This window comes from Callithrix jacchus, chromosome 8, assembly GCF_049354715.1.
Source record: "Callithrix jacchus isolate 240 chromosome 8, calJac240_pri, whole genome shotgun sequence".
NCBI lineage: Eukaryota > Metazoa > Chordata > Mammalia > Primates > Cebidae > Callithrix > Callithrix jacchus.
In genome coordinates this window covers 116503879-116514673 of record NC_133509.1, presented here as the reverse complement: position 1 = coordinate 116514673, position 10795 = coordinate 116503879, and the positions used below count along the sequence as shown (strand labels likewise).

At 42.6% G+C, this 10795-nt stretch overlaps 1 pseudogene; it reads right to left on the bottom strand.

Moving 5' to 3' along the window:
* Positions 1-1040: 1040 nt before the first annotated feature.
* LOC100409171 (ribosomal protein SA pseudogene) lies at positions 1041-2056 on the bottom strand (annotated as a pseudogene).
* Between the last annotated feature and the right edge of the window lie 8739 nt (positions 2057-10795).

The following is a 10795-nucleotide window of genomic DNA, read 5'->3' as shown; positions in this document are numbered from 1 at the left end:
AAATGCAGCTATAATTCAGTGAGTAATAAGGTGAGAAAAGAAAACATATGTAGTTTTTAAAAAGGTATTATTGGCTGGACACAATGGTTCATTCCTGTAATCCCAGCACTTTGGGAGGCTAAGGCAGGTGGAACCCTTGAGCCCAGAGTTTGAGACCAGCCTGGGCAACATGGTGAAACCTTATTTCTACAAAAAAATACAAAACTTAGCCAGGTGTGGTGGCACATGCCTGTGGTCTGAGCTACTCAGGAGGTTGAGATGGGAGAATCACCTGAGCCAGGGAGGTTGAGGCTGCAGTGAGCTGTGATCACACCACTGAACTCCAGCCTGGGCAACAAAGTGAGTGTGTCTAAATAATAAAATAGTAAAATTAAAGATACTATTATTCAGTTCAACTAGGTTGTACCAGGGTCAAAATTCATGTTGATGAAGTCATATTCACTACATGTATTGTTGAACTCTCAGAAGAGGAAACAAGTCAAAACTCAACAGTATTTCACTGGTTTACATCAGTTGTGAAAATAGTTATAGACTTTACTGAAAAGCTGAGAAATTTTCAATTTTAGGCATTGATTTAAGAGATTGATGAGAGCAAGCTTCATGGCTTACTGAATCTCACTAACACAGTTGGCAAAGAATAAAATAATTAAGCCAGAATGTTTATAAAAATCCAGAAGCATTTCTTTGTAGCTGGAATTTATTGCTGGGAGAAAGGACCTTATCTGCACCTATGGCAACACTATTTTGTGGAACAATTCAGAGATAAAATGCAGTATCTTCTGGGTCAGCCCAAAAATGAACCAACATGATGAAACACATATGAAATTGGACCCTACACCATAATTTGACACACAATGGGAATTTGGAACACATGTTAGAACAATTAGGATCCACTAGGAGAGTGCAGAAAACAATATTCCCAAATCAGTGAATAGTCACCAAAAATGAAATTAATTTGAGTTTGTGCCATCCACATTATTTAGTATAATCCATTGCTTAATTTTATTTTATTTTATTTTATTTTATTTAGAAACTTGATGTTTATTTTCCATGAATCTTATATGTTGTTTAAGAGGCCACACAAGAACAGCTTAAGACCATTCAGTGGTTGCTCCTACCCATTCAGTGGCCTGAGCAGTGGGAGCTGCAGACCAGTCTTCCGTGGCAGGCTGGGCGCTCCAGTCTTCAGTAGGGAACTGCTGGATAGGCACAGAGGGATTCTGCACGCCTTCAGACCAGTCGGCAACCTCAGGCTGAGTAGCAGTGAACTCAGGAGCTGGAGCAGTCCATTCGCCCTGAAATTCCTCCTTGGTCACAGCCTTTTCAGCAGCAGCCTGATCTTCTTTTTCAATCTCTTCAGGATCTCTGTAGAAGTAGAGATCAGGCATGACCTCCCACGGGTGTTCACGGGAAATGGTGCCACGCATGTGAGAAACTTCCCGAGCCAGCATCCACCACATCAAACCCACTGAGTGAGCTCCCTTGTTGTTGCATGGGATGGCAATGTCCACATAGCGCAGAGGAGAATCTGTGTTACACAGAGCAATGGTAGGTAGGTTGACATAAGATGCCTCCGTGAGAGGCTGGTGGTCAGCCCGTGGGTCAGTGACCACAAGCAGCCGTGGCTCCCAATAGGCTGCCTGGATCTGGTTGGTGAAGGCTCCAGGAGTAAAGCGGCCAGCAATTGGCGTGGTTCCAGTGGCAGCAGCAAACATCAGCACGGCCCTCTGGCTAGTATTCCTGGAGAATATAACACTGACATCAGCAGGGTTTTCAATGGCAACAATGGCACGAGCTGCCAGGAGAAGCTTCTCCCAGGTTCTCTTCAGATTTATAATGTAGATGCCATCACTTTCCCTTTTATAGATACACTGTTCCATCTGGAAGTCAAGGTTGGTGTCACCTAAATGGGTTCCTGCTGCCAGGAACTTAAGGACATCCTCCTCCTTCATTTTCAGGACATTAAGAGCTCCGGACATTGTGAAAGTTTCCCTTTAAGCTACGACGGGAATCCAGAACAACGCCATTTGGAGCCCTTGGCAGGTAGCGCGGAAAGCCCATTGCTTAATTTTAATTTTAAAAAGTAACAAAACAAAACAGATCGAGTTTGATACTTTATGTTAAAATCATTAAACTACATATACATATGTATAGTTTAATTTTAGAAAATGTTTTCTTAGTTGAAAAAAACTGGCATAAAATATACAACAAAGGTGATGCTTAGATCAAGTATAAAGAATTGTTTAAAAGAAGGCCAAGCACGGTTGCTCATACCTGTAATTTTCATGCTTTGGGACACCCTCAGCCAGAAGGCTCTCTTGACACCAGGAGGTCAAGACAAGCCTGGACAATACAGTAAAACCCATGTCTCCACCAAAAAAAAGGGCGTGGGGAGAGAACTTTTAAAAAGAAAATAATAGAGGAATGATCCAAGATGGCCAATCGCTAACATCCCGGGATTGCAGCTCTCAGGGAAGGCGCGGAGAACTAGAGGACGCCACACTTTCAGACAAAGTCTGGTCGCTCACGAAGCAGAAGATCCCCCAGTGGTGGAAACACACGAGTCGCCAGCGCGACTCTCGTGGTCGGTGCAGCGGTTCCGCCAGCACCTCGACGCGGCAGCGCTCGGCGCAGAGTAAACAGGACCGGTTCCCCTTCTGACCGAGGTTTGGAGCCCCGGGAAGGCAGAGTCGCTTACTACGGAAACAAGAAGGAAGCCCGACAGGAGAATCCTGGGCAGAAAAGCACCATCAGTTTTAACGCCGCTGCTCTGGCCCTGGGAACTAACAACCTGGACGTCCACTCAAGAGACCTAATCTGAAAGTTGGTAATTTCAAAGACGACAGGAGGATAAATTTACAATGACGGGAAGAAACCAGCGTAAAAACGCTGAGAATACTCAAAGTCAGAACGCCTCTCCCTCTAAAGATGATCACAGTTCCACATCAACAATGGAACAAGGCTTGATGGAAAACGAGCGCATCCCAATGACAGAATCACTCTTCAAGGAATGGATAATAACAAACTTCGGTGAGGTAAAAGAACATGTTGTAGCCCAACGTAAAGAAACTAGGAACTTTGAAAAAAGGTTTGATGAAATCCTACTGAGAATAGACAACTTAGAGAGGAGTATGAGTGAATTAATGGAACTGAAGAATACAATACAGGAACTCCGAGAAGTATGCACAGCTTTAAACACTCGAATTGTTCAAGCAGAAGAAGGGATATCAGAGGTCAAAGTCCAACTTAATGAAATAAAACGTGAAGAAAAGATTAGAGAAAAAAGGATAAAAAGGAATGAGCAAAGTCTCCAAGAAATGTGGGACTATGTGAAAAGACCAAATTTACGTTTGATAGGTGTACCTGAATGCGACGGAGAAAATGAATCCAAGCTGGAAAATACCCTTCAGGATATTATTCAGGAAAATTTTCCTAAACTAGCAAAGCAGGTCAACATTCAACCCCAGATAATACAGAGAACACCACAAAGATATTCCTCAAGAAGAGCAACCCCAAGGCACATAATCGTTAGATTCACCAGGGTTGAAACGAAGGAGAAGATACTAAGGGCAGCCAGAGAGAAAGGTCAGATTACCCACAAAGGCAAGCCTATCAGACTTACAGCAGATCTCTCGGCAGAAACTCTACAGGCCAGAAGAGAGTGGGGGCCAATATTCAACATCCTCAAAGAACAGAACCTTCAGCCCAGAATTTCATATCCAGCCAAACTAAGCTTCACAACTGAAGGAAAAATAAAATCTTTTATGAACAAGCAAGAACTCAGAGATTTTATTACCACCAGGCCTGCTTTACAAGGGCTTCTGAAAGAAGCATTACACACAGAAAGAAACAACCAGTATTAGCCTTTCTAAAAATACACCAAAAAGTAAAGAGCACCAACATAAAGAAGAATTTACACCAACAAATGGATAAAACAGCCAGTCAACATCAAATGGCAGTAACCCTAAATTTAAATTGACTAAATTCCCAATCAAAAGACACAGCCAAAACCCAACGGCATGTTACATCCAGACCTGTTTCACATGCAAGGATACACAAAGACTCAAAACAAAGGGATGGAGAAAGATTTACCAACCAAATGGAGAGCAAAAATAAGTAATAAATAAATAAAAAGCAGGAGTTGCAATTCTTGTATCGGAGAAAATAGATTTTAAAGCAACAAAGATATAGTGGTAAAAGGATCAATGCAACAACAAGAGCTAACGATCCTAACACCCAGATACGAGACTTAGATTCAATGAGACAGAAAATTAATAAGGATATCAAGGACTCGAACTCAGATCCAGAACAAGTAAACTTAATAAATATTTATAGAGCTCTCCACTTCAAATACACAAAATATACATTCTTGTCAATACCACATCACACCTACCCATAAGTTTAAATGAAACATTCATTGGCCATTATTAATACCCAATTTTTTTCAAAATAAAGCAATATTTCCATTTACTCTCCCTCTTTCTCTTCCTCTTTCTTCGTCTCCTTTACTTATTTTTTTTTTTCTTTCCTTCTCTCAAAAAAAAAGAAATCAACTTGTAAACCTCTAGATCCAGGTCGGCAATGTCTCTTTCATTGCTTGATTTCCTTTCTTCCCTTCCCTCCCTCCCTCCCTCCCTCCCTCCCTCCCTTCCTGCTTCCTCCCTTCCTTCCTTCCTTCCTTCATCCCTTCCTTCCTCCCTACCGTCCTTATTCCCTTCCTTCCTGCCTTCCTCCCCCCCCCCAAAAAAAAAGGAAATAATAAAATTTTATGACAATGAAAGAAGATTCATGTATAAACAATTCTGAAACAAATTTCAGAAAGGCAAATCATAAATTGAGATATATTCTTAATTGAAGAGTGATTTTAACAAATTGAATATCAAACCACTATTTTCAAGTTATCTTCATAATACCATCGTGTTGAAAAATTTTGAAGAAGAAAATACTTATTGCAACAGAACAGTTCAAATAAACACAAAAAAGAAAAACAATACTGAATGGATCTAAACACTAAGAGACAATTACAATTGTGATATAAAAATAGTAAAATATGTAGTAAGATTTTCTATGATAAAATAATTTATCACATAAAACACTATAACAATGTTTGAACATGTTAGCAATATTTGTGGTTCGTTTTTTAATTTAAGTATGTTTTAAGAACTTTATTAGCAATTTTAATTATTATACCCTTGGCAGAGAGGTTTCCCAGATTGGAATTTTAAGACCATATAATAACTCCAATGACTCAAGAAAGATTATGTAATTTGGCATTACCATCAAGAGAACAGAAATTTTGTGGAAATCTTGATTAAACAGCATAATTGAAGATACTACTGACATTAGGCTAGGAAAACAAAAATTTTAGAATTAATGTACAATTTGAAAATTACATATGTCTTTAATTCATGACTCACCCAAACATGGCCAACACATCAAGGGAACACCAAGGCACGTGCAATAATAATTAGTCAGATGTCTTTGATATTTGCTGATTTTCAGTAATATAAGACTATAACTTTGCCCATTTTTTTTGTGAAGGTTTATTTGTTTTGGCAGGTAGATAGGACATAATTTAACAGTTTGTTTGCTTAATTTATAACTTTTAATTTGTAAGAGCTGTGGTACATAGGCCTCCATTTGTACTCATGTCCTGGGCCCTGCCAGGTGTGTGCCAGGTGTGTCCCTTGGTGGGGGACACAATGGTGGCACCAGTGCTCAGCATCACCAAGGAAAGCTTCCTTCCTTGCTCTTTTCTATTTAGCTTGATGCAAGCGTATGATCTCTTTGCAAAGCAATAGGCTTCACGGAATATTTGTACATGTAAATGGGTCCAAACATTATTTTTTCATGTGACTGTTACCACAATTAATAATTCGATTATGGAATGACTGTAAAACACAACGGCAGCTGGAGACACAGACTCCACACTGAGATTCAAACGTGTTAGAACAGGCTTCCATAAAGTGACTTCCTTCTAGATTACAGAAAGTTAGAAAAAAAGTACCCTGACAGTGAAAAGCCTGCCAAACACTCCCTCAGCCAGGTGCTCAAGGTCAATATCCACAGTGACAAGCCATGTTAGCAGTATGTTTCCTTGATGCAGTGTGGTGAGAATGGCACTTCACCTCTGTAGTGTTCTGCACAAAAACCATAACTCCATTCTAATCATGAGAAAAACAGCAGGCAAATCCCATTTGAGGGGCTGAGCGCAGTTGCTCACGCCTGTAATCCCAACACTCTGGGAGGCCGAGGTCAGCAGATCACCTGCGGTCAGGAGTTTGAGACCAGCCTGACCAACATAGTGAAACCCTGTCTCTAGTAAAAATACAAAAATGAGTAAGGCATGGTGGCAGGCACCTGTAGTCCCAGCTACTCAGGGGGCCAAGGCAGGAGGATCGCTTGAACCCGGGAGGCGTAGGTTGCAGTGAGCCGAGATCTCACCACTGCACTCCAGCCTGGGCAACAGAGAGAGATTCCATCTCAAAAAAAAAAAAAAATCCCCATTGAGGGAATATTCTGCAAAATGTCCTGCCAGTACCCCCCACGACTGTCAATGTCATAAAAAACAAGGACCATCAGAAAAACTATCACAGCCAAGAGCTGCCTGGGGAGACACGATGAAAGGCAATGTGGTATCCCAGATGGGGTTCTGGAACAGAAAAGGCACATTAGGTAAAAACAAGGGGAAGCCAAATAGAGTGACGACTTTAGTTACTGGTTCATTCATTGTAACAAATGCACCACACTCATATAAGATGCTAGCAATAAGGGGAAACTGAGTGTGGAAGATACAGGAACTCCGCACTGCTTTGCAACTTTTCTGTAAACCTAAAACTATTCTAAGATTTTAAAAGGTATTTTGTTTTATTGTTTTGGGGTTTTTTTCTTTTATTTTTATTTTTTTATTTATTTATTTTTGAAATGCAGTCTTTCTCTGTTGCCCAGGCTAGAGTGCAGTGGTGTGATCTCTGCTCACTGCAACCTCCACCTCCCCAGTTCAAGAGATTCTCCTGCCTTAGCCTCCCAAGTAGCTGGGATTACAGTCATGCTAATTTTTGTATTTTTAGTAGAGACAAGGTTTCACCATGTTGACCAAGCTGGTCTTGAATACCCAGCTCAGCCTCCCAAAGTACTGGGATTACAGGCATGAACCACCACGCCCAGCCTTGTTTTGTTTTTGCAATGTAATGGAACACGATGGAAGGGCAAAATAGCCTCAGAAGAAGCCTCCTAGCAGGAGAGGAGAACAAAGTCCTCTAGGACTCGCCAGAGAGGGCAGAGGGTAATCTTGGGACAAAGATCAATCGTGGCAAGCTCAGCCTGTCCTAGAGAGGCCTGGTTTGGGCACAGAATGGTAATGTTAATGATTCTGGACATTCCTGGCTCAGCCATCTTGACACCATGGCATGCTTTGTAGGAAGTGGCCGTGTGTTTGTCACCAAGAGCCACAGTCCCCGGAGCCTCAGGCCATTTTCTCCAGGAGCTGCCTTTTCCTGAAGCCAACCTTGACAAGAGCAGCTTGTTTCCCACCCTATAAGGGGGAGTGTAGCAAGTAACGGCCACAAGGGGGCGGACGAGGCCCTCAAGCACAGACGACGGAGCTGGTCCAAGGTCCGCAGGCCCGACGCCCACCTAGGAGAGGATGTCGGAGTTCCCGCGCCCCTGGAAGGCAGCAAGCAAGAGGAGAACCACGCGTCTCATTTTCAGGTCATTGTAAGAGACCTCGAGCATGACTGAGGATGTGCCAAGTGTGCGCCTCCACAGTCACAGAGGTGAACAAAATGCATTACAATTCATTTTCATTTCTGAAGTTGAGGCCAGCAGCCTCACTAATAATAGCAGATCACTTGTGTAGTCCGTTAAAGGTTACCTTTTCCTGGGTCTGATAAAGCCAATGTTTTTGCTGTTTTGGTTTTGTCACCTTCACTTCAAACTGAATCAATCCAAGATCTATTCATACATACACACAGCCTCCCCATATGCAAGGCATAGCTTGCATTCAGGGAAAGTTTAGATCACATAGTGGCATCCAGTAGGAGAAAGGGATATTCTCAGTCCCTGATCTTCAGTGGAGTCCCCATCTACGGCAATGTGTTGTGGGTTCTCCTAACACCAGTGTTGCCGCCCCGTGGCCCTCGCCCCACTTCTGACCGGGCTCACAGGTTGGCCCTGCGATGTAGAAGATTGTGCGAGACTTCAGCCACCTGCTTTATTACAGATGGTTTGGGTGGTCCACCATCTCAGTTCCCAGCAACTAGCCTCCTGGTTCTCATCCTCTACTCTCCCCTCTGCCTTCCCAAGTTGTTTAAAAACGTTGAGATCCCCTGCACATCCCCAAGCCACACTTGGGACCCTCCTGTGCCTGGTCATGTCATGTCCCTATTTTCACAGCTTCTCTCTGTCTGATGGTATGAGGAGGGTCGATGGAATTGATGCCTCAAAAGGCCCAGGCAGTAAGTGAGGCAGGACATTTTATTTTCAAACCCTCCAGTTCATGGAAGGAATTTTTTTTCCTCTCCGGGACATTCCCACAGGACTGTTCCCAGTACACAGACATGCACACAGAGGCATGCAACAGATCTGTGTGAGGAGAGAGGGAGGGGAAGGCCGTGAAGAATGCTCTTGCTCCTCTTCATTGCATTTCATCATGTTTCATCCACCCTGCTGCTGCAGCGCAAGCTCCTGTTAACTGTTTATCTGGGCTCATCTGTCTGGGCTGCCCCAAAGGAGGTCATCAGGGTGGGCTCCTAGTCTGATAGGACTGGTGACTTTATAAGAAGAGGAAGAGACAGAGATCTTTCTCCTGCCACTTCTCTGCACCCAGGAAAAACCATGTGAGCACACAGCAAGAAGGCAGCCACCTGCAAGCCAAGAAGAGAGCCCTCACCAGAACCCGACCATGCTGATACTCTGATCTCAGCCTTCCAGCTACCAGAACTGTGAGAAGATACATTTCTGTTCTTTAAACCACCCATTCTTACAGCAGCCCAGGCAGACTAAGACTGTTATTGTGCCTTATTTTCTTCTTCTTCTTATAATGGATTCTTGTAGAGCTAAAAATGAGTATGTGTAGCCCATTAGTTGGGTTGCCAACATCTTTTCATAATCAGATTTTCTGTGTAGTAATACATATATTGCAGTACATGGCACTTGCCTCACTGCAACCCAATGATAATTTCATAATAAATGTGTAGCAAAATGTGTAAGATCAAATAATATAAACTAAAATGGCACAAAAGATTATTTCAGAAAAGGGAGAAAGTCCAACAAACAAAAAAGGATTAAACTAGATGTATGCTTCTTTAAAAAGGTGAATTTTGAGCTGGGTTTTGAAAAGGAAGATTTTTGGAAAATAAGTGTCATTGTCCAGCTAGAGGAAAGATATAAGAAGGGGGCAGGATAGTGCAGGCAGGTAAATTGCCTCAAAGTAGGATATATGCTTTAGAGAAAACGGGAAAATATGACTGGAAATGTAAAGGAGTGGAGGGAGAAAAGATGCTGAGCAGTCCAGCAGTGGACGATAAATTCATTGCACAAAGTTACAGGAAAACCTTACAACTTCTTAAGCAAAAGAGTTGAAGAAAAATGAGTGTGAGGATGATTCCGTCAGAGAGTTTCTATGACATAAATAAGCGCTATGACTAGGATGGTGATGGTGGAAATGGAAAACAGTGAAGTTTTCAAGAGCCATTGGGGGATGAGAATTAGCAGAACGTGGAGATGAATTTAATTGTTATTAAATAGTGAAATCAGTCCTTAAGCTTGACACCTGAGGAATTCTGACGAGGTAAATGGTGCAGACCTGGCTAAGACACGTGGAGGCGCTGAGGAAGGAAGACGGCACTCACCACGGGGAGCACCTGTCCCACGTGCTCCACGACTAAACTTCCAAGGTTGACTGGTGAGCCCATAATTAATTGAAATTGATTTTTGACACCTGATATGGTTCAGATCTGTGCCCCACCCAAATCTGATGTTGAACAGCAATCCCCAGTGTTAGAAGAGGGACCTGCTGGGAGATGGCTGGATCGTGCAGGTGTAGCTCTCGTGAATGGCTTAGCACCATCCCCTGTTGGTTCTGTATAGTGGGTGAATTCTCACAGATGTAGTTGTTTAAATGTGTGTGGCACCTCCCTATCCACCTTGCTCTTGCTCTTGCTCTGGCCGTGTAAAATGTGCCTGCTTCCCCTTCGACTTCTGCTATGACTGTAAGTTTCCTGAGGCCTCCCCAGAAGCAGAAGTCACTATGCTGCCTGTGCAATCTGCAGAACTGTGAGCTAATTAAACCTCCTTTCTTCCACCTCCTAATATCAGATATTTTTTATAGCAATGTGAGAGCAGTCTAATGCACTACCCTTCATCAAGCTACTCAAGGACAGAATACCCAGAGTAATGTCTTCCTAAATTGCCAACTAATCAACACCTTTTTAAAAGTGCTAAAAATACCCACTGTTTCAAGAGGGTCTCCAGGTTTTATTTTTTCCTCTCCACTCTCCCCTTTCTCAAAAATTCCTGTTTTGCCTTTGTTCCTTGACTCCAAACAAAAATCACTCTCATATATATCCGTTCATGTGTGTATACACTACATGTTCCTCTACATCCCTCACATATGTACTTGCACATGTTTGTATGCAAAATATATAAATGTCACTAGTTTATTCTGTGGTACGAGGATTGATTGCTCTTCCGTGTTTGTGCCTGGTCTCTGAAGAAGTCAGGCTGCTAGAGTGAAATGTTGATTCCTACATTGTGAGCTGTAAAACTTGGGGAGGTTGCTTGCCATTTGACCATG